The sequence below is a fragment of the Podarcis tiliguerta genome (assembly GCF_965153285.1).
Source record: "Podarcis tiliguerta genome assembly, chromosome: 2".
Classification (NCBI taxonomy): Eukaryota; Metazoa; Chordata; class Lepidosauria; order Squamata; family Lacertidae; genus Podarcis; species Podarcis tiliguerta.
Window position 1 is genome coordinate 43318444 of NC_139535.1, and position 25570 is coordinate 43344013.

Below are 25570 nucleotides of genomic sequence, written 5' to 3' on the forward strand. Positions count from 1 at the left end.
AAACCTCGGGATCCGGCCGGATCTCCAGAACGGATCCAATCCACAACCAGAGGTACCACTGTACTACTACTACTAATAATAATAATTTTATTATTTGTATCCAACACTTTTTTCTGGAAAAAAAATGTTTAGGGGTCCTCTCATTTTCCTACTCATATTGAAATATTGTCCCTCAATGAGGCCAAACTTGTTTAGGGGTATGCGTACCCCTGCATACCCCCCAGGGTTTGTACCTCACCCATCTGACTGGGTTGCCCCACCCACTCTGGGTGGCTTCTAGCATATACAAAAACAGACTAAGTCTATGTTATTCTTCATGTATAACAAATACACACACACACACACACACACACACACACACCTAACCATGCTGACACCAAGTGCAAGAAACAAAACACTTTTCGCAATGGCATATTATTATTATTATTATTATTATTATTATTATTATTATTATCCTAGAACTAACTTTGCTAGTTTCACTCCAGCAAATTCCCTTCATTGTGCCCCACTGTGAGAGCTTCTGCTGAGACTGTGATGCTACTTGGATTTGATTCAAACCTCTTGGGCAGCCCAAAACAGATGTCACACAGAACTCTTTGCTGCTAATGGCTTGCTCTCCGCTGACACAAATGAAATCCCTGTGGAATTCACTTAACGCTGCACACATTGGATCGTGGTTTTGATTGTTACTTTTCTGCCATGTTGTTTTACTTAATGTAGCTAGTCATCTGGGGGAACAACTGCTGTAGGGAATAATAATTTGCTTCTAGAAGTAGTAACTCCAAAGTTTTGTTTTCAGATAAACATGTTTTAGTCCATTACAGCAGTCATTCCCTTGATTGAACATTGTGAGAGAATAAGGTGAGTGGTGTGAAAAAGACATTAAATAAATTATGTATGGCTTCTGTGCATCCCTGAGGATCTACCCATGGAGAAAGCTCCTCGCTGTAGCTCTCCTTGAGCCATTGGTCATGTACAGTGAATGCTGCCTAATACAGGAGAGTGCATTCACACATAAAGCAAAGCAGTTCCGCTTAGTTCAAGGCTGGGCAAAATGTTCCCCTGTGTCATTGCCCCATTTGCTATGAAATGGGAATCCACTTCAGTAATTTGAGGAACATGGGTATCAGCAGAAAATGGATGGATTTTGATCCCATAAGTCTCTGCATAAGTGCTTGATGTATCATTTCATATGGTTTGAAATGAACTCTGTAGATACTTTAGCCCTTCACATCACCATTGCTTCTTCCCTTCTCTGTCTCTGGGACAAGCTCAGTGAGATAATTTGGGAAATATATTTTAAAGAATGGCTAGTTTCTTAAGAAACTGGAAAATATTGTTTAATGTTTTCAAGTAAATTAAGTTTTTTAAAGAGCTTTCTCTCAAGTAATCTGATTCATATTTAACGCCCATGCAATGCCTGTCAGGACCAGCATGAAATACAGGTGTTTGTTCTTTATGGGTAATTTCACACATTCTGGTTAACATAAGAAAATCTGTGTTTATTTAGCTGCTGGGGTGTGAAAACTGTAAACAGCACACAACAGATGATTTGAGGGGCATAGGCAAATGTTACTGGAGCTATTCAAATTCTGTTGGATTGGCAGATGTGTTTTACATTTCCTATAATTTCCCATTCTGATGAACGGGGGTGATGGGGACATTGGCCTCCACACACACAAAAAGGTGGTCCCACTAGTAGACATTTCTTCACACTCAAAATGCACCTTGGAATGGAACACATGTGGAATTCCAAAACAGTAACAGCAAGTCCAGCAGAACGTTGATGAGCTCTGCTAAATTCTATTCCACCCCAATTAATTATACCCCAATCCCACAAAAACATGGAAAAAAGAAAGGGTGATTATCATCTCTTTCATCACTGACCCCCTCCTAATTTGGGCCAAGCTTCCAGCCTTTTCAGAGTTTGGTCTAGCTCCAGTTCAGATCTATTTGACTAAGCTGGAAAATTCCATCTATATGCTAAATTTTACCCTTTGGCATTATACCTTTTGGTATAATGACCATTATGCCACCGACTGTGTTATTAAGAGCTATCCAGAAGTCAAACAAGATCAAGCTTTCAATATAAACTCCCATTCTTCCTTGCCAGAAGTGCTGCATTTTAGGTGGATTTGTGAAATCAGTTCACCCTGTTTTCATTTCATGAAAAGCGGTTAAGCAGGATTCCACCACTGCAGGTGCATAATTTGTGGCAAGACAGCTTATGTCTGGAGCACAAATCAACTGCAATTAAAGTTTAAATACTTTGTGCTGAAGCACAGACCGCATTTGCTCATTGTCTGGTGCTAATGCAAACATGCATACATTTAGGGATATGACTTCACATATAACTGTTAAGTCTTTTCACTCAGCACTTTTTAGCCACCCTCATAATATTTACGGATCACTCTTTTTAGATCTCTTGGTTGGATGCTGTAGCTCAGCTGCCAGCCAAAAGGACCACATCTTGGCAGTATTCAGAACGTTTCAACTACTGAGCTGACATCTAGTTTTTTGGGGAGGGAAATAGGTGTTTGTAAGCCCATTTACTAGTACGTAAAAAGCCTTTTCACATTTTCCAAGCTCTGGAATGGCTGGGAGCTATTTGATACGTGAAGAGAAGTTAACAGTTATTATGTCTTTCCTAGATGACTTGACTGACTGAAAGTACAAAATGTTTCCTCCTGGAAGATGGGAGGCATTTCATATCCATTATTTGCAGTCATTCTGCTTCTTGATTTTGAGTTCCAAAATGCACACAACTATGATGGGACTTGTTAAACGCAAATTCTAAATCACTGTATACTTACTCACCAAGTGAGTAAGAAATTGTCTTCTACTATACAAGCCCTAGTTCTGGCATATATTTGTATTAGTACCTTTCACATGGTAGGGACCAGGACTGTATAGGACTATGGTGTGCATTGTATACCAAGCAGTTCTTATTCACCCAATACGCATTATCTGTCCTTCACTCAAAAGCAATGTAAGAAATAATGCCTATCAAGTGAACACCATACTCTCCTCTCAATCCCTCCATATCCATCCTTCGTCTCTCACTCTAGATGCCAGAAAAGAGAGTAAGACAGGGAGAGAGGGATGCAAGCAGAGGCAGGAACGGAGGGAAAGAGAAAGAGAGAAAGAGAGAAAGAGAGAAAGAGAGAAAGAGAGAAAGAGATGTTCCTGCTTCATCCCCTGCAATTACCCACTACTACGTAAGTTTGGTATAACAGAAGAAGCAGGATGTGGGAGAGAGTTGGTTGAGAGATGAAGAGTGCCTCTTTCCCCCCCTTGATTTTCTCGCAAATGCTTGAAAATACTCCTCCGTTTCTAGTTTCTGTGGACGCAGTCACCATTTCAAGGCCAGGGCCACCAAGCCAATATAAATAACACACAGCTTGTCTGTCAGGCAGCGGTGGACCAGAATGAGACAAATGCACCACATGGACTGGAAACTTTCCCAAGCGCTGTGGATAAGCCATCAGGAGAAAGCTAAGAAAACACAGGGCCTTGTCTGCTCTGTAGAGCTCAAGCATCTGCTCGGAGTGGAGCCCTGCCTGCTTCAAGAGCAGATGAGGACACAGGGGACGGTCCAGGAAACAGGCCATGGCCACTACTTCACTGGGTCCATGGATCAAAGGAAGCCTTACTCACTAACCCACACCATGATTATGGGGGAGGGGGGGGACTGTCCCAGCATTTCCAAGAACAAGCAAGACAGGCCATCTGAGGAGCAAACTTATTTATATATTTATGACACGTATATCCTGCTTCGCAGCCGCCGCCACCACCCTGGAAACAGTTTACAATAAAATACACACAAATTATTATTATTATTCCAATGAAAGGATTAAGGTTGTTGTGTTGTTGGGCCTTTGAGAGTCCAGGCTGTTGATTTTGTGCTCCCTGCTGCTTTTTAAGGCCTGCGGTTGATTGATTATTTGTGCTGCTTGGCTGCTCTGTCATTTTTAGGCTTTCGTGTTTTTATTGTGGTTAGATTTTTTTTTGGTTACCTTGCTTTTTATGGAAAGGCAGCATGTAAATGTTAATTAAAAAAAATAAATAAACCCTAAGACAGTCAAGTTATAAGAAAGCTCCCTAAAAAGGAAGGACTTACTCAACTTCCTGAACACAAGGAGATAGGTAGATGGGTCAGCCAGCAATATGTTTTGAAGTGGGGACCCTAAAACAGACGAAGGTCCTCTGCCTCATTGCAACACCTTCAGTAGATGAAGGCATCTGTAGCAGGTATTATGTTACAGGTCTGAAGCTTCAAGTCTGAATATATGGGCATTATGTTTTTCCTAGCCTCCTTGAAAATAGTTATGTTGTGATATGTTTTCTACCACCCAACTGCCATGGCTGTGGTGAACAAATTGATCTCTGAACCTGAAAGGCAGAATTTTACATGGAGCCTACATATTACCTGTACCCTCCTAAACTGGAAGACACTCCCCTAACTCAAGCTATCATTCCAATGTTTCAATGGTCATGGAATGTACTATGTTATGTTTTGAATTTCCTTCTCCCCTTAAAACTGGATGTAGGGCTTATGTTGGTATTTGAACTTGAATGATGGGGTTATTACATTTATATACTGTACTGCCTTTCATCTAAAGATCACAGGGTAGTTTACAATATGAAAACACAGACATAGATTGGCTACTTATCCAAAGGCCCGGGAGAAGAGGAATGTTTTCCCTTGGTGCCTAAAGATATATAGCGAAGACACCAGGCGAGCCTCCATGGGAAGAGCCTTCCATAAGTGGGGAGCCATCGCATAGAAGGCCCATTCTTGTGTTGCTGCCCTCTGGGCCTCTCTCAGAAGAGGAACACAATGAAGGGACTCTGATAATGATCGCAGGGTCCAGGTCAGTTCATATGGGGAGAAGCTGTCCTTGAGGTATTGTCATCCTGAGCAGCTTAAGGCTTTATAAGCCAAAGTCAGCATTTTAAATTGGGCCCCGAAACTAATTGGCAGCCAGTGCAATCAGACCAGGATTGGTATTATATGCTGTCTTGCCCCAGTGAGCAAGATGGCCACTGAATTCTGCACCAGCTGAAGTCTCTGAAGTGTCTCCAGAGGCAGCCCCACGTATAATGCTTTGCAGTAATCTAACGTAGAGGTTGCCAGGGCATAGATGACAGAAGTTAGGCTATCCCTGTCCAGATAGGGGTGCAGCTGGACCACCAGCCAAAGCTGATGGAAGACACACCCTGAAGCCACCTGAGTCTCAAACAATAGCAATGCGTCCAGAAATAACCCAAAGCTGCATACTTAGTGTGTAATCATTCAGTTCAACATTCACTCAATAGCTCCATTTTTTACAGACAGGGAAACAAACTAAAAGTACAAATGAAATCCAAACTAAACCAAATGTCTCCCATTGATCAGCCAATAATGGCATGATTAATTCGAAATGTGGCTGTTATCACCTTGCTCATATGAACTTCTAGCTGGTTCACAGTAACACATGGTGGCATGGCTTCAGTTTCTTTTTATCACTGTTGCCAAACCATACTTTTGTCATACATTTAATTCATTCAAGAATGTATGACTAATAAAAAAAAAGTTGTAATGCATCCAGATTGAAAATAATGGAGGATTAAAATACTTGAGAGCAAGTAAACCATTAATGCTAAAAGTATTTTCTCTCTGCCACAACAGCTGGTCTGCAGCACTGTCTTTCTTTTCACATTATACTTTTCCATCACTAATAACAAATCTTTTAGAGTCACTGACAGCACCACCTTATTCATATCTACTCAGAAGCAATGCTTTTTCTGGTGGTACTCACAGCTAAGAAGTACCATCACCTCTTTTTTTGCTGCTCAACATCTGAGTATCAGAACCTCACTTTTTTATCCAAGAAAGAGCCTTACTGAACTCAAATAAATTACTGGCTCCCAAATAAGCATGCATAGTGGGGATGTGCAGAAGAGCTGTATCAATCTCAAAACTAGAACCAATGCAGGGCTGCTTGAGACAGATCTGGGGCCTTCTGTTTTCATTTCTGTATTTTCCTACTATCTGAGGGCCAACCCATCCAAGATGGCAGGCATGGGACTGCTACTGAAAATGGCTTCTTGTGTCACATTTTTTAGTTTAAGGATTTGTAACTCCATCAAAAACAAGCAAAATTGTGGATTTAAACATTCCTCTCCTTCATTCACACATAGTGCATTTTTGTATCATGAGCCTAGTTACTCTTTAGTGACTGATATAAAATATTGTACCTGTATGACCACTGTTTAATTAGCCAGAACAAGAGGAGCTGCAGCTCAAACATAACTTCGGATGTCCTTAAATACAACCCTAAATAGTAAGATAAAGCAATGACAAACCTAGACAGCATCTTAAAAAGCAGAGACATCACCTCGCCAACAAAGGTCTGTATAGTTAAAGCCATGGTTTTCCCAGAAGTGATGTATGGAAGTGAGAGCTGGACCATAAAGAAGGCTGATCGCCGAAGAATTGATGCTTTTGAATTATGGTGCTGGAGGAGACTCTTGAGAGTCCCATGGACTGCAAGAAGATCAAACCTATCCATTCTTAAGGAAATCAGCCCTGAGTGCTCACTGGAAGGACAGATCGTGAAGCTGAGGCTCCAATACTTTGGCCACCTCATGAGAAGAGAAGACTCCCTGGAAAAGACCCTGATGTTGGGAAAGATTGAGGGCACAAGGAGAAGGGGATGACAGAGGACGAGACGGTTGGACATTGTTCTCGAAGCTACAAACATGAGTCTGACCAAACTGCAGGAGGCAGTGGAAGACAGGAGTGCCTGGCGTGCTCTGGTCCATGGGGTCACGAAGAGTCGGACACGACTAAATGACTAAACAACAACAACAACAAATAGTAAGATGCTCGCTGTGGTTAATCAGGACCAGAGTACACATCCATGGTCCACAGTGGACTTGTATGTGGCAAACATCCAGCTCACATTAATTGTCACATATTCTGACATCAAATCAAACACCCTGCTTTTGAGTGGAGACAGTTCAGACATTCAGCAAAGAACACTCAGTAATTAAGTAACAATAGGTTGTGAACATACATTTGAAAATATGAAGGTGCCTTAGCAGGGAAGGGCTCTAGACCAGTGATAGAGCACAAATCACATTCAGAAGGTCCTGCGTTCAATCCTTCGCATCTTCCAGTACATCCTAGAAAAGACTCCTGCCGGAAATTGTGGAGAACCACTCCCAGTCAATGTAGACAATACTGACCCATACAGTCTCAGTTGGTATAAGGCAGTACCTCTGTTTCCTTACACTGAGGTCAGACTTTTGGTTCATCTACTTCAGTATTGTCAGCAACTCTCTGAAATATTGGGATAATATATTGTTGGCCCTGCTACCTAAGATCCTTTAATTGGAGGTGTCAACGAATCCAGGACATCCATTCAAAGCATGTGCTCTCCCATTGATCTATGGCTCCAAGCGAAGTTTCGTGATATAGTGCTATGTTAACCAGTGTGGGAAAACCATATTCAACTGCACTCCATTGATCAACATTATTTTACAAGTTCTTGAGTGAACACCTAGCACTGAAATCCATTGACTCCTTCCTACATCCATTTTAGAGTACATTTTTTTTTTCTAGCACTGAGGCTGAACTAAATATCAGGTAAGAAAACTTAGGGAGAGGTAACTTGTCCATGAGTATCAGACTGTACCTAATGCCTACGTAAAGTTTAATTAACCAGCACTTAATGTTAAGTAAATTGTCAACAAAGCAACATGTGAGCAGCAATTGCTGTAATAATACAATAAGTTTCCCATAAACAGAAGTGTGCCGTGACAATACTTAGCAGTGAATTTACATATTCATACTCAGCTGAACTGGAACTGCTGGGGCATTCCTCCCCCCCCCCCCCCGCAACCGACATGAAATGCAAGGACACATTCTTAGCATTTCCATGAGTTTGTTTTGTTTCTGCAAGGGGTTGGCATTAGACAGCTTTCTGTTTCTGCCAGCTAAGGAAGCTTTTGACGCAGTAGCACACAGTCCGGGGGGAGGGGCGGGTTACCTGACAGCACGGCTAATAAATGTAATTATGATAAAAGCCCCTAAACGGCTTCATTCTGCACTGTCACTCACAGCCCAACCTACTATTGCTCACTCCTGCTCCACAATATGACCTTTGTCATGCTTGAGAAAACAGCTCCCCACTGCTATTTGACTCTTACTGAGTGACCAGATGGGGCAGTTTTGCTTCATTATTTGTGCCTGCGAAGTGGAAACGCCAACAGAAAGATTCATTACTGTCAAGACCGTCACTGCAAAGCTCCCCTGATTTATTAGGGCATAACTGCTGTACTGGATGTAATGAGACATAAATGTTCTGCAAGGCCTATGAACTCAAGAAGGAAATACAGTGCCATCAAGAGGCTACAGCATGCCTAATTTATTAAAAGGTTGCAACAGTGCGGTGGGACCTGGGAATAGACTAGCAGTACCAACTAATGCATTTGTGCTTCCTTAACTTTCCAGATTGCAACGGTAAAAATTATTGAACATTAGTATCTTGGTAGAAAAGTATGCAATTAACCTTGTTAAAAAAGAATCATTGATCTGTTGATATTCCCCAGATGGGATGTTCAATAAAAAAGTTAAAATTGTGTGTATAAAAGACACCGAGGTGGCGCTGTGGATTAAACCACAGAGCCTAGGGCTTGCCGATCAGAAGATCGGTGGTTGCTCAGTCCCTGCTCCTGCCAACCTAGCAGTTCGAAAGCACGTCAAAGTGCAAGTAGATAAATAGGTACCACTCCGGCAGGAAGGTAAACGGCATTTTCATGTGCTGCTCTGGTTCGCCGGAAGTGGCTTAGTCATGCTGGCCACATGACCCGGAAGCTGTACGCCAGCTCCCTCGACCAATAAAGTGAGATGAGCGCCGCAACCCCAGAGTCAGCCACGACTAGACCTAATGAATGGCCAGGGGTCACTTTACCTTTAGTTTTATGTGTGAGTATGGAAATATTTATACAAACTTCTGTTTCTCTGAGTCTGCAGATCTTAGCAACTAAAGATGAATCCACGTCTGCTGTTCTGAAAATGAAAGTCATACAGAGTCTATGCAGAGTTCAGTGTGTACTGAAACAAAACCATGCAGGATTAATGTTCCACTGCAAGGGTCCCTCAATAGGGATGGTGAGTGATAAAGTTGATCCTGCATGGCTTTCACAGGCTTTAGTCATTTAGTACCACATGCATACCAGATTGTGTGAATGTTGATTTCACATGACCTTGCCATTGTTTCAGTGCCAGGCAAAAAAAGACACTTTTGTTTTCCCAGGAATTTTGACAACACCAATGATACAACCATATTGTGAAATCTGTTTCTAATATGTTTATGCGATTTTATTATTGTATTTTTTACTTGACTGCAAATCATTTTGGGACTTTTAGTGGGAAACTATACATAAATTCAACTGAACCCTAAACCTAACATGAACATTTCAGAATGGACTATCTACCTATGCGCTATCATGGACACAATTTTTTAAAACATTTGCACCAGTGTGAAAGACCATTCCCTATTGATTTCTGCACATGGAACTGACATTCACATAACCTCTTCTGCAAATGACACTGTCTATAAAAGTCATCTGCTAAGCTGTGGCTGCCATACACAGAAAATCCCTGAGACAGCATAGTAGTGTAGTAACTTAGGCACATATTCAAAGAATCACACGACAGCTTCAGTAGCAAACCATTCACCGATCCATACTCTTAGTATGCTGGAATAGATGGTGTGTATTGACTGAGATTGGGCCTTTCTAGTATTTCAGTTTAACTGGTTTGTAATTTGGCTGCTACTACAGTAATTGTAGAGCAAAACACGACAGAGAACAGTAGAGGTTTTTAGGAGCCTCATCCTCTTCCATCTCTTTTGCCATGTCTCTTGTTTGTGTCGAAGTAGAAAATAACAGTCATTATATTTGTGTGTTATAGGAGTAAGCAATGCCACTAGAATGTCAGTTCAATCTGTTTTCTGTCATTCTGTCTGCAAAATGAAACTCATTTCATGAAAGACCATCATACCAAGGGTCCTTCAACTGTGCCAGTGCTTCCTTGATGAACACCTTGCAGGTATGTGATGAAGAAATAGGTGATCAGTAAGGTTGTGCTTGGAACTAACTTATGTACCGTATTTTTCGCCCTATAGGACGCACCGGCCCATAGGACGCACCTAGTTTTTTGGGGGGGAAATCAAGAAAAAAAATTTTATTTCCCCCCCAGGTTTGCGCAGCCATACCCAAGCTAGAAGAGGGAGACGGAGCGCACCGTCTCCCTCTTCTGCCTTCAGGGACAGCCTCTCTAGCCTCCGTGGGGCAGCGGCTTGCCCCGCTGTCCCCCGAGGTTGTGGGGCTGGTGGGGGGGGGAGAAGCAAGCTTGCTTCTCTCTCCCCCCCCCCCAGCCTCCAGATCAGGTGGAGGAATAGCGGGGTGGCGGTGCTCCGCCTCCCCGCTATCCTCCGAGGTTGTGGGGCTGGCAGGGGGGAAAAGCAAGCCTGCTTCTCCCCCCCACCAGCCTCCAGATCATGTCGGAGAATAGCGGGGTGGCGGTGCTCCGCCTTCCCGCTATCCTCCGAGGTTGTGGGGCTGGCAGGGGGGGAAAGCAAGCCTGCTTCTTCACCCCCCCAGCCTCCAGATCAGGTCGGGGAATAGCGGGGTGGCGGTTCTCCGCCTCCCCGCTATCCCCCAGGTTGTGGGGCTGGCAGGGGGGAAAAGCAAGCCTGCTTCTCCCCCCCACCAGCCTCCAGATCATGTCGGAGAATAGCGGGGTGGCGGTGCTCCGCCTCCCCGCTATCCTCCGAGGTTGTGGGGCTGGCAGGAGGGAGAAGCAAGCCTGCTTCTCCCCCTGCCAGCCTCCAGACCAGGTCGGGGAATAGCGGGGTGGCGGCGCTGCGCCTCCCCGCTATCCTCCGAGGTTGTGGGGCTGGCAGGGGGGAAAAGCAAGCCTGCTTCTCCCCCTGCCAGCCTCCAGATCACGTCGGAGAATAGCGGGGTGGCGGTGCTCCGCCTCCCCGCTATCCTCCGAGGTTGTGGGGCTGGCAGGAGGGAGAAGCAAGCCTGCTTCTCCCCCTGCCAGCCTCCAGATCACGTCGGAGAATAGCGGGGTGGCGGTGCTCCGCCTCCCCGCTATCCTCCGAGGTTGTGGGGCTGGCAGGAGGGAGAAGCAAGCCTGCTTCTCCCCCCCGCCAGCCTCCAGACCAGGTCGGGGAATAGCGGGGTGGCGGCGCTGCGCCTCCCCGCTATCCTCCGAGGTTGTGGGGCTGGCAGGGGGGAAAAGCAAGCCTGCTTCTCCCCCTGCCAGCCTCCAGATCACGTCGGAGAATAGCGGGGTGGCGGTGCTCCGCCTCCCCGCTATCCTCCGAGGTTGTGGGGCTGGCAGGAGGGAGAAGCAAGCCTGCTTCTCCCCCTGCCAGCCTCCAGATCACGTCGGAGAATAGCGGGGTGGCGGTGCTCCGCCTCCCCGCTATCCTCCGAGGTTGTGGGGCTGGCAGGAGGGAGAAGCAAGCCTGCTTCTTCCCCCCCGCCAGCCTCCAGACCAGGTCGGGGAATAGCGGGGTGGCGGCGCTGCGCCTCCCCGCTATCCTCCGAGGTTGTGGGGCTGGCAGGGGGGAAAAGCAAGCCTGCTTCTCCCCCTGCCAGCCTCCAGATCACGTCGGAGAATAGCGGGGTGGCGGTGCTCCGCCTCCCCGCTATCCTCCAAGGTTGTGGGGCTGGCAGGAGGGAGAAGCAAGCCTGCTTCTCCCCCTGCCAGCCTCCAGATCACGTCGGAGAATAGCGGGGTGGCGGTGCTCCGCCTCCCCGCTATCCTCCGAGGTTGTGGGGCTGGCAGGAGGGAGAAGCAAGCCTGCTTCTCCCCCCCGCCAGCCTCCAGACCAGGTCGGGGAATAGTGGGGTGGCGGCGCTGCGCCTCCCCGCTGTCCCCCGAGGTTGTGGGGCTGGCAGGGGGGGAAAGCAAGCCTGCTTCTCCCCCCCCCCCGCCAGCCTCCAGATCAGGTGGGGGAATAGCGGGGTGGCGGCGCTCCGCCTCCCTGCTATCCTCCGAGGTTGTGGGGCTGGCAGGGGGGAAAAGCAAGCCTCCTTCTCCCCCCCCCCCGCCAGCCTCCAGATCAGGTGGGGGAATAGCGGGGTGGCGGCGCTCCGCCTCCCCGCTATCCTCCGAGGTTGTGGGGCTGGCAGGGGGGGAAAGCAAGCCTGCTTCTCCCCCCCCCCCGCCAGCCTCCAGATCAGGTGGGGGAATAGCGGGGTGGCGGCGCTCCGCCTCCCTGCTATCCCCCGAGGTTGTGGGGCTGTCAGGGTGGAAAAGCAAGCCTGCTTCTCCCCCCCCGCCAGCCTCCAGACCATGTCGGGGAATAGCGGGGTGGTGGCGCTGCGCCTCCCCGCTATCCTCCGAGGTTGTGGGGCTGGCAGGGGGGAAAAGCAAGCCTGCTTCTCCCCCCGCCAGCCTCCAGACCAGGTCGGGGAATAGCGGGGTGGCGGCGCTGCGCCTCCCCGCTATCCTCCGAGGTTGTGGGGCTGGCAGGGGGGAAAAGCAAGCCTGCTTCTCCCCCTGCCAGCCTCCAGATCATGTCGGAGAATAGCGGGGTGGCAGTGCTCCGCCTCCCCGCTATCCTCCGAGGTTGTGGGGCTGGCAGGAGGGAGAAGCAAGCCTGCTTCTCCCCCCCGCCAGCCTCCAGATCAGGTGGGGGAATAGCGGGGTGGCGGCCCTGCGCCTCCCCGCTGTCCCCCGAGGTTGTGGGGCTGTCAGGGGGGGGGAAAGCAAGCCTGCTTCTCCCCCCCCCCGCCAGCCTCCAGACCAGGTCGGGGAATAGCGGGGTGGCGGCGCTGCGCCTCCCCGCTGTCCCCCGAGCTTTTGGGCTGCAGGCTGCTGCCCGCAAGCCTTGGCAGCCCGCGGGACCTCCCACCAGGTTTGCAAGACTTGCGGATAGCTTCCTGAAGCCTGGAGAGCGAGAGGGGTCGGTGCGCACCGATCCCTCTCGCTCTCCAGGCTTCAGCGAAAGCCTGCATTCGCCCCATAGGACGCACACACATTTCCCCTTCATTTTTGGAGGGGAAAAAGTGCGTCTTATAGGACGAAAAATACGGTATTTATAACTGAAGGCACCAACTACGTCTGACCAAACAAAATGAGATTATAGGAGGTTCATAACTGGTTCTCCAACCATGGTTATTCTTATTATTTTTAAAGTTAAAGGCAGATGCGGAGATGGGCACAAGCTGGATTGGGGCCACAACACCATGGCAAATGATTAACTGTTTTGCCTCATATCATTTCTCCAATCTAAATTGTTCCCTATCACAGCTGCTGTTTTTCTTTAGGCAATATTTGACTATGTAATCCTTACTTGTAATTTGGATTAAGACAACCCCACGTGCAGGGGCTTACCACATGTTTGTCTGAACTCCTTGATTGTCTTCATTTTGATTTCTTTTCAAACCAGTCAAGTGTTTTCTGTCAGTCCAAATCCAGACTAAGTTTCATCAGAAACCCACAATTTCAACTTATATTGAATCTTAAGGTAAAAACCTAGCGTTAGTGAATAGAACAGTAGAATCAAGCAGCCATGTTTATTCCTGATTACCTGATCATGTCAATTGCACAATGCTCTAAAGCATATAGCATGACACTGTTACTATGCTATGCAAAATGCACTACAGTCATACCTCAGCTTACAGGCGCTGCAGGTTGCGCTTTTTTGGGTTGCGGACCGCCGAAACCCAGAAGTACCAGGGAACGGGTTACTTTCGGGTTTTGGCAGTCGTGCATGCGCAGAAGCGCTAAATCACGCTTTGCGCATGCACAGAAGCGTCGAATCGCAACCCACGCATGCGCAGATGCGCCGCTGCAGGTTGTGAACGTGCAACCTGAGCGTCCACTGTAATAATAAAAGAACAGAAAACCAATTAGACACATTAAAAATGTAGCACCCTAAAATACAGCATCATTAAAGCATCTTAAATATTGGCCTTCTTCAAAGGTTTAATCTTTATAGTATCAGAGCAATCCTAATTTTATTTTATAGAGGCCACCTCGCCTTCTTATCCAATGTTCCTGGGGGAAAGAGACCAAATAAACATCCTTCTCTTTCTAGTCTTGCACCTCAACACAGGAGAGCAAAAACTGGGAGACTGGGAGCTTTCCGTGTTTACTCACAATTAACTCCTATAAACTGGAAGCTGAGTCGCCATTGAGCTCCACTGGACTTACTTCTGTGTAATGGTGCCCACGATTGGGTAGCATGATACCTGCCTTCTAACAACTGCACATTGTTACGACTGAACTCCAATCATCTTAATATAGTGGTAAGAATAATTAAGCAAAAGAGTAATTAAGTAAATATGCCATATGCCTCTTGCAGTTCTGTAACCTCAGCTTTGACTTTAATAATGCTCCATTCCTCAGTGAACTGGAACAGTTTATATCAGCCCAACTCCTCCTGGAATTTATGGGTCTTGTAGAGACTGAAGTGCTGTTAGCACCTGATTAAATAGTAAGATGGGAATAAGAGCCAGTTTCTTTTGCCACTCAACAACCCATTAATAAGTCACTGTGGAGCACCAAAAAAGTAGCTCAAAAACATTTGTGTTTTGTTGAATCACTTTATTTTGGTAAATCTAGCTTGATACCTTGGTGGAAAAACTTAGTTCATTAGGAGTGTTTTATACATTGCTCAGTTTACCTTATGGTTCCCTCATGCCTCTTAAAACATGTCTGTATTTAAAATGCTTTGAAATGAACTAGAGAAGCCAGGTGTTTTCTCATTAAATTATGGATAAAAGGACACTGGCTCCATTTTACTTATCTTTGGATTTTTATTTAGTTTACTGTTAAAACCATCATAAGCAACAAGCCCTTCGTGCATGTGATCTTAAATGAATAGATGCAATGGACATCTAAGCTGATACAAGCTTTAATGTCAGGAATTGACACAAATATTTGAAGGTTCAAATGCATGACCATGAATTGCAGCTGGCTTTGGTAGCCGGTCAAAATATATGCTTGCCACTGTTCCTTTATTACTTCAGGGAAGGAATGGAATGAGCCATTTTTTAGGCACAGAAGAAATGCTTGCCGTTTGGTTAAGTTTCAGTGGTCTTGGAAGATCACTTAACGATTTCTCTGTCTGTTGTACCAGTTGTTGTGTTCTATGCTAGATGCTGTATGGTTTTTAATTATATTTCTTGATTATTTTATTTCATATATTGTATTGTAATACAATACAATAACATATAAGAAACAAAAAGCAATAAAAATATACTTTAAAATTAATATGATTATTTAATGCAGACATGCCACCTGAATGAAGTTCACAGACCACTGGTGGTCCACAGACCATGATTTTGGAACCCCTGGGCTAGACAGTGTCATATTGTCCTTCTCTCTTTCTGCTGCCTCCTACCTCCCTGTAACCTCAAGCTTCCTTTTTTCTGGCTCCTAGGGAATCAAAAGGTTACTCAGAACTAACTACTTTCTATGGCATTTGTTTAACAATGAATTTGTTTCGTTTTCCGCCCTTTTTCATTATGAATCCTTTGCATCAACCCTAGATCAGTAGCTAAAGTAGACAACAAAGCTAAACAACGAATCAACAGAGTGATACTGCAGCAGAACAATTCAAGATGGATGTTGACAAGCTGTAAACAATTTAAAGGAGAGCAACAAATATGGTCCATGAAGGAAACCATATGAGGGGAAAATATTTATCAGGTGGGTATATTTTGGCAATTTTAAAATATTCAGAAGAATTTCAGAAAGAAAATAATCTTATTCACAGAACATAATGCAATTTTTTTAAGGTGAGTTAAAATAAAATAAACTATAAAGGTTATTTACATTAAATAGCCTGGAGCTGAGGGTAGGAACACCTCATAACATATGCAATAAATTGCTCATGTAATTGCAGAATCAATTATTTTGGATTTTTTTTTAAGCTGGACAGAAAGGTCAGCTTAAATTCAGACTGTGGGCTCCAGGCATTATATCCACGACGAGCTGGAAATGGCAATGACATAACCTATGAAATAAACTGCTTTTTGTATTGACACAGAACAAATGCCATAAATGACAGTAATGAGAGTAAACAGCAACCTGTGCACATCACAGTTCATATAAAGGTGAATTCACCTGTTATGTCCTCACAATACTCAGTGCTGGCTAACTGTGTAGCATGATAAGGGGAAATGGTACATCTATTTATTTTTTTAAAAATTATGCCCCAGGTTTCAATTCACAATACAATAATATGAATACAACAATGGAATAGCACTGAAACAAACAACTCACAACCACAAAAAAGCCAAAGAAAACAACATCAGAAGCATTCAAAGCAAGGAAACTAGGTCCAATAAAGCAAGCAGCAATAATATAACAGAGGGTTGTGCCAAGTGAAGTCACGAGACTAGTGGAACTTGTGCAACAGAACTTCCCTTGCCTCACCCTTCCCGCATCTCCCCCAGTTTGCTCTTGGGTCTGTCCCCCCCCCCAAGTATTTGGAGTAGTTTTGAGGGGAAGGGCACAGGAGGAGGAGAGGGAAGCAAAGCTCCACTGTTCAAGTGGAGGTCATTCTACTCATGCAATAAATTTGTTTAGATTCAATTCAAAATCGCTGCACACAAAACAAGGTTTTTAACTTTGCATCTGAAGGTAGTCAAGGTGGGTGCAAGGCAAACCTTTCCAGGGAGAGAGTTTTAAAGTTGAGACACCGAACCTTGATGATGGAAGGGGCACTTGGGAAAGGGCCTCAGGGGAAAATCTTACTTAATGAATGAGCAGGTTCATAGGGGAGTAGGCAGTCTTTCAGATGTTATCCGTGTTGACTAAAGTTTCACACTTCCTAATGCTCTAGTCTAGTGGAAACTGCAGTTATCACGTGAAGAGAGTTTATGTGAAAGACTTCCCACAAGAATAAGATTCAGGGTTGCCTATAATTGTTGCCAGTTAGAGGTGGAAGATTTGTTATATATATACAGTGCACTCTTTTGATACGAATTTAATTCGTTCTGGGGGTCTGTGCACCCCCCCCCCAAAAAAAAGTACCTGAATGTTACATAACCAGAGCGGTACGTAACTGAAGGCATATATAGAGAAAGAGAGAGAGTTAGTTAGTACAACAGTATAGTCCTTTAACTGTGATAATGCCTCTTGCTTGTTTGGACTTCGGCATCTCTCTTACAAAGGTAAGAGTCACCGCAGACTTTGCATCTGGCCCTGCACACCACTGTTATGTGGCCCTTGGAATGCTGCCTACAAGAAAACATAGCACTCAGAATGGGAAGAAAAAGTTTCCAGACCCTACTTCAAAGTATTTAAGAGAGGTGGGGGTTTTTTTTACTTTATTAAAATATTGTTTTAAAAAATCCAATGTCCAGCTATTGGGTTCAAGGCACAGGAGAAAAACAATAAACCCATCCACACACTTGGAACTTCAGAACTGTACATTAATTGAGCACATGCAGAGTCACGTACTGGTGGAGCAACAGAATCAGAAACAGGAGGGCAGTAGGGGTTTGTTTTCCCCAGCATAAGCAGTGCAGCTGTTTTAAAATGTGTTATATGAGTTCTGAATGGAACCTCAGCCGGTAATCTGGCCGCTGCAGTTGTTTCTGGGTCATCTTAAAGGGCAACTCCAAGTAGAGTGCATTGCAACAATCCACTCTGGAAATTACCAGACTATGAAGAACCATGGCCAAGTTATCTCTGTCCAAAAGGGGCTGCAGCTGGTGAACAGCTGGAACTGGGCATTTCTAGTCATCAAGGCCATTTGAACTTCCAGCAGCAACGTACTGCCAAGCTATCAACCTGCTCCTTCCAGGGAAGTCTAGGACAAGCTGTCTTCCCCCTTCCAGACTTAAGAATTTAGAACATATAACACCACTGCCTTTTAAGGATACCGCTTGAGTTTATTGACCCACATCCAGCCCGTCACCATCTCCAAACACTGGTCTAGCACCTCAGCTGCCTCTCCCAATTCAGATGGAACAGAGAGGCAGAACTGAGTGTTAACTGCATATTAATGACACCTCACTCCAAATCTCCTGATGACAGCTCTCAGAGGCTTCATATAGATGAAGCATGGGGGACAAGATGGAAGCCTGCGGGAAACCACAGGACAGCTCCCCTCGTGCTGAACAGTAGCTTTCTAGAAATAGCTCTGGAGATAGGAGCAGAACAAGTAGTACCATGCCTCCAAGCACCAGCTCCAGAAGCATACCTTGGTCAATGGTATCAAATGCTGAGGAGTAGACTGGAGAAAAAGGCTCACAATGACTCAGTTCATCTCCATCCTGCTATGGAGTAAGTTGTTCAACAGGACCTCTCTATAGAGCTTCAACTGCCGGTCACCCTTGCTATCTTGGGTGCTATGTCTGCTGCTCACTGCCTTATCTTTTTGATGCTATAACTGCTACAGGGTCTTGCTACTCTGCTACTGTGCCTTAGGGGTACCAATTACAGATAAATCAGAATAGTCACTCAAGGCTTCTATGGCATGTGAAGCTGTTGTGCTGTCATGGATGCTTCATCACTATAGTGGCATCAGGAGCAGTGTGTCCCGTAAGTAACTTTGCCACGTCTGTGGGCCACAAGCAAGAATCTTGGCAGAACCAGAAATAAGACTGCTTGTGCAGCCATGGCTTAGCCCTTTCATGTGCATAAGTTTTGTATGCAATCTAAATTAAAACACATGATCATATTCTCTTCTCTTCCTCAGACACAGATATGAATTTTCATGGGAAGTGAACATAAAAATAGGGGTGTGAACTTGATCAAAGCAAAATCATTCAAATCTCCGGGAAATGTTTATAGTAATCCACTTGTTTCTGTCACAGATGTTTCAGCTGGTACAATTTAGCTTGCGTGCACATTTACTTAAAGAAATGATTAACTGCTTCTCTTTTTGCAGATAGTTCTCACAGAAGAATGAAAAAAAAAGTAGACTTCATCGCTTTCTTTTTGTTCCACAGTATGCTTTTCTTATGAAATGAAATTAGCAAGCATATTTAAAAATATATCTGGTTCCGCACAATAGTCAGTTTTAAGGTAATTAAACACAGGCGTTTGCTATCCCCCAAAAAAGAGAGGGGGAAAAGAAAATTTCTTTTTCAGTTAAGGTGGGCATAAAAGATAACACAGAGCTTTTCCTGGGCAAGGAAGATTAACACGTAATCCATCACTTGATTGGTTGCTTTGCTGCACACATTTTTGTTTAAATTCAACATTTAAAAAAAGAGTTGACTACGGTTCCCGGATGCCATTTAATGATCATGATCATGTTCCTGGAAACAGTATTACTTGGATCCACAGCCAAACCCTGAATATTTCCTCCACCAAACCTCCATCAGACCATGTTCCTGCCCCCTGGTGTCCAGCACCTTACAGAAAGTTGCACAAATCAAAATGCATTCAAAGACTGGTGAAGGCAACTTCTCAGAACTCAGAAGGACAATAAGTTATGCCTCCTGACTATCCAAAGTTCTTTCCCACTATTATATAAAAGTAGCGATCTCTGCGACAGATCATATGGTTCCCATTTCTCAATGTGGGGTTGTTTTTTTCAGCTAGTCCTTGGACTGGATAATCCCATAGCCCTTGCTGGGCATACCAAACCTTCTCTGCTGTATCAGTGCAAGATTGTAGTTCTGATTCAAACAAAATATACTCACATGGAAAAGACAACTTGTTTTCATTGATGAAGAACTGGTTTAATGTCTGGAGAGCTTCTCTTATGCCTGTTCTCCCCCTATGTGTCCCCCCCATGGGGCCCTGCTGAAATTTGAGAGCCCAAAATCCACCACTGGCAAGGGAAACAGATGCTAAATCTTTGGGTTGCTCTCTGCTGATCCAAAGGGTAAGACTAGAGCCAGTGGGTAGAAATTGCAAGAAAGCAAATTTGGACAAAGCTTTAGGAGAAATTTCCAAAGAGCTCCCTGACCTTGTTATAGACAGCCTTGGGAGGTGGGGAAGGGAGGCGTTCTCCTTCACTGAGTATATTTAAGCAGATACTGGACAGTCATATGTCAGGGGTACCATGGCTGCACAATAGACTCTGTGTGTGTGCTTGTGACTAGATGGTCTCTAAGGTACCTTCTAATGCTAATGATTTTTCATTCTAGAAATAGAATGTAGGCAGGTAATTAAGAAAAAGGCAAGATAAAAATGTATAAAATAACTAATCTTCAGCAGAAAAGCTATTTAAAAGAAAAAATAAAATAAAAAATAGAATGGTCTTTTGTTAGTTCAGTTGTGGAGTCAGCCTATTTTATGAAATCATAACACAGAAAAACTTCACATTTCTACTATTATTGAGGTACTCATGATCGCTTCTAATTTTTTAGCAGCATGTCAAACAACAGATGGTGAATTATACAATGAAAAATTACAGTGCAGTGAGATATGTTCTCCATTAATGAGTCCCAAGTGATTCATGATTCTGAGGTGTATTTTCAAGATATGAATCCCCAAGGAAGAAACACCACAAAACAAAGACACTGCGGAGCATCCAGCCATAAATTCAACTCATCTTCCATGTTATAAACCAGGAAAGATTCTTTGATTGCTCTTAAGGGAAACCTCAGCTATTTAGATTAAAGCTTAACGGAAGTCGGTGCTCCAACGTTTCCCCATAAAAACAGAATGTATTTACTCTGATGTATAAGTCACCTCAACTTTTTATACAACCAATTAAAGTAAGAGCTGTAGAGATGGTTATGTCATAGTGCTAAAAATAACTCCAGTATTTAAAACCTTTGCACAGAACTGTATATGCTGTAGGACTTGCTTTCTGGTGGGCATGGGAAACAATCAATTAAGTCTACTAATGTTGATAACTAATTTAATAAACGCCCATCCTTCTCATAGCTAATAGCCAAATAGTGTTAATATCAGCCCCAAATATTAGGGGTCATAACGAAGATTACTCAGAATTCTGATCTTCCATTTTACACTTGTTAATGTCTGATGATTCCCCATTGCCCACCAGGCTTCTCCTTCCTCCTCCTCCTCCTCCTCCTCCTCCTCCTCCTCCTCCTCCTCCTCTAATGCTGAACTCAGATGGCTCCATGCTGACCACACTGAAGCCGCCCAGATTATTATTTTTTCAAAAATACCCAGGGGATACCTATAGTATACACATGTACATAACATGAAAATTATTCTCTAAAAGGGCCCCCAAATCAGGAAAAAATCCAGAACATTATTGTGTATGTATGGCCTCACACAACAGGCTGGGAAGGCTTTTAGCAGCTTCCCACAGCGGAAGAAGTGTAGACTGTGCTTAAGATGCCCAGTGCATTCAGAGTAGGTATGATGGAAATTCCCACCAAAGATCATTGCCACACTTTGAGAAGCAGCAGAAGTATCAGGATCATAGCCACCATTCTCCTACTTGAGATCATTTAATTAGAGATGCAAGAAAGGAGACTGGAAGTTCTACATGCCAAATATGCACTTTACCCATGGATCTAATTTCCCCCTTACATCCCCAATTTGGAAAACTATATTCCATTTCACTACAAAATTGTAACAGCAAGAAAGCCCTCAAAGGGTAGATAATCATCCTGTTTCAGGTTACAATGCCCTAGAAGGTGTCTGAATCCTTCCTTTTGCTCATGAGACACCTCATGATTCAACACACAGTACACACTGACCTTTGAAATATTCTGACTCTTTCTTAAGAAAAGAAAATCAATTTAATAACACCAGGACAACAGCGATTTGCCGTTCCTAATGTTCCGTGCGTGTAGCATCAGCATATTGCTAAGCTACACAGGGTTGGTTAACATTCTAGGGAATGCTTTAATCTCCTTGTAGATGGCAGTCTAGAGGAAACAGATAAATGGTCACTGCGGTTATGTCGTGGTCCAGCTATCCATTTTGCCAAATGGATGTTAATGTTCTTAAACATTATTTTACCCTTGTGGAAAGTGAGGGGGAGAACCATATGCTACCCTTTTTACTTTTTAGAAGCTCTCTGCAGCTACTCTTGTACACTGCAGGGTTACAGTTTGTTCACTGAAATGTGGCATTTTATAGTTGCCTCAGCTCGGACTTGTATGGTGCTTTACTCATGAGTCTTTATTTTATAAAACTAAACATCTTGGTTTCTACTTGTGCAGGTTATCCATGAAACTTAAAACCATGAAAGGTCAGACTTTTGAGTTGCAGTGAGACCCTAAATAAATTTAAAAAGCAAAAACAAAACCTGCTCCATGCTGCAGAAGTTACACTTAACACACAGGAGACCAGGATTAGCCTCCTGACTGCCTTCACATGAGTCATACCTAGGTACAGAATCAACTTCCTAGGCGTCGATGACTGGTTCCCTGATTGGTGCCAGAGCTAAAGTTTAGGAAGCAGCAGTGGCAACTGTATAAATAGACTGTATAGTTTGAGCCATAAAGTGATTGTGACATGTGCATCATGTACTCCAGCAGAGACTAGCCAATAAGGCTGCTTCCCTTCACATCTTTTATAAAGGTTTTAATGACAAAATGAATAGCTGCCAACAGCATCAGTGTCAAGTGAAGAAATGTGTCAGTTTTTATTATCTACACTGTCCTTCATATGTATGAAGACGCTACTGCTGCCATACCATGCAAATAAGGTGTATTTATACCATTAACATCACACAATATTAGGGGAAGAAATCCCAAAGACACAAGGCAAATAATATTTTCATATTTCATCTACTACATCTACTTTGAACTAAGTTATCATGAGGTATACAATTATTAGGGGCAACGAGGTACAATTCAGGATACCTTTGCATGTGAAATTTTAATGTTTTTAATTGTTTTGTGTGGGATAAAATTTGGGGTACCTTTGCATACGGGTGTTTTTTTTTTTTTACTCTGTTCATAATGGTTCTTGGATATAGCTAAGGGGGGCAGGGAAGGGCAGCTGCCCCCCTTACATCAATAAAAATCAATAAAAATACTTAACTAACTGAGGATTTGTTTCCACCCATGTAATGGTTAATGTGTGATATAATTCAGTGTACCATGGTATAAGAATATTTACCATTTTTAATGGCTTGAATGAGATATGAATGATTCAGGGCACCTTTGTAAGCAAACATACTGTGTGGGAGCCTCAGCAAGCTGACCCTAAGACAATTACGTGTATGTTGGTCCTAATTTTCACAGGCTTCAGGGCACTAAAGTGTGCTCTTCCACAGCTACTGCCAGAAAGTCCAACTAGATTCCAGGACAGCACTTCAGCCAGCTCACATTCTGCAGTCCTAAACCATCATCTTCCAACAGGAATGATCTTAGATTTCTAATTTAGAATCATAGAGTTGGAAGAGACCACAAGGGCCATCGAGTCCAACCCCCTGCCAAGCAGGAAACACCATCAGAGCACTCCTGACATATGGTTGTCAAGCCTCTGCTTAAAGACCTCCAAAGAAGGAGACTCCACCACACTCCTTGGCAGCAAATTCCACTGTCGAACAGCTCTTACTGTCAGGAAGTTCTTCCTAATGTTTAGGTGGAATCTTCTTTCTTGTAGTTTGGATCCATTGCTCCGTGTCCGCTTCTCTGGAGCAGCAGAAAACAACCTTTCTCCCTCCTCTATGTGACATCCTTTTATATATTTGAACATGGCTATCATATCACCCCTTAACCTCCTCTTCTCCAGGCTAAACATGCCCAGCTCCCTTAGCCGTTCCTCATAAGGCATCGTTTCCAGGCCTTTGACCATTTTGGTTGCCCTCCCTCTAGTCAGTTCTACAAGCCCAGCCAACTTTCAACTGCGAAACTCAAAACATGTATTGTTTTTTTCTGACTCATAGTCATGCATTTAAGATATTGCCTTGCCCATCTCATACCTCATACCAACACAGCAATACTCCTGGATAGAAATGTTCAAAAACATAAGTAGACCTTGGGTGGAAGTCCTTTTCTCCACAGGATTTGGAAGTGTATCTCATTTAAGTTCAATGTGCTGGTACTTGTGTACAAAGCCCTTGGGACCAGGATACCTATGGGATGGTCTCATCCCTTATTTAACCAAACAAGCCCTGTACTTTGCAGGAGAGAGCCTCATGCAGATACCGTCTCAGCAAGAGGTCCATCTGTATGATGCAGGAATTGGGCCTTTAGCCTGGCAGCACTTATCAAGCCTTCAGAACTCCATCCCTTTACATATCAGACAGGCAGCATGTCTCTTTGCCTTTTGTTGTTTAGTCGTTTAGTCATGTCCGACTCTTCGTGACCCCATGGACCAGAGCACGCCAGGCAAACCTGTCTTCCGCTGCCTCCCGCAGCTTGCCCTTTACCACCTATTGAATATCTTCCTTTACAAATAAGCCTTTTAAGTTATTTTTATCCTAGTCTGTATCTGATTTGAAGCTGGTTTTATATATGAAATTGCTTTATGTATGTTTTTGTTGTTAAATCATTTCAAGATGTGTTATAGGAAGCAATTCATAAATGGAATTATTATTTTCTCAAAAAAATGTTTTTAATAGGCAACTACTGACAAAGTACATCCTGCCTGATCATGCAGCATAAACGCAATTACTAACCATTATGATTCTTTTCACAGCAGCTCATTTTGTGTTTTTTATTTTGTGAATGGCAAGGGTGATTTTCTATAAAATCATCAGAAGAAATTAATTCCCCAGTCAATCCCAGACAATTAGCAGATACTCACACCTTAATTTCAATTTTACTGGGTCTAGCTGTCTTTCTCAAAAATCAGAGATACACGGCTAGAGTATCTCTGTTGTTTAAAGCTGTGAAATTATACTCTAGCTGTGTCACAATTTCTATGCCATTTTACCCCAAAGTCTAGTAAAGTACCGTATTTTTTTGCTCTATAAGATGCACCAGACCACAAGACGCACCTAGTTTTTGGAGGAGGAAAACAAGAAAAAAAATATTCTGAATCTTAGAAGCCAGAACAGCAAGAGGGATTGCTGCACAGTGAAAGCAGCAATCCCTCTCGCTGTTCTGGCTTCTGGGATAGCTGCACAGCCTGCATTCGCTCCATAAAACGCACAGACATTTTCCCTTACTTTTTAGGAGGGAAAAAGTGAGTCTTATAGAGCAAAAAATATGGTAAATGGGAATACTATAAAGCAGACAGATTACTAAATACACCCCAATTCAGTATTTTATGCTGTCACTGAGCTCCCCCACCAATGGTAAAGCAATTCATTTTTTTAAAAAAGTAAAATAGTCATGCAAACCCAGCAGCAGATTTATAAGTATGTTCAGCATGTGCAAAATTAGGGGTCCCCGAGGCTGAAGTGCTCCCAAGTTATTAGCATGGAATGATAAGTGAGTCTTTGAAATGCAACTACAGACGGTGAGTTGCCATTGTTGAATTCTGTCATTACAATTTGCTGCATTGTTTCCACTCTTCATTTCTCCTGCTCCCCAATTAAAGTCAGTGGAGGCTGGTCCAAAAAGGCAACCAGGACCTAGCTCTACCAAACGAAATGTCATGCACATTTCTTTAAAGATCTCCCCAAATCTCAAAGCCACACTCTTTTCTGTCCCATGCATCCTTCCATAAATATGCAGTATGTTTCTCAACACCATT

General features: G+C 43.8%; 1 protein-coding gene across 3 annotated transcripts in view; it reads right to left on the reverse strand.

Annotated features, from left to right (window-relative positions):
• CACNA2D3 (calcium voltage-gated channel auxiliary subunit alpha2delta 3) overlaps positions 1 to 25570 on the reverse strand; it is a 480742-nt gene that overhangs the window by 214396 nt on the left and 240776 nt on the right. The gene's annotated exons all lie outside the window — the stretch shown is intronic.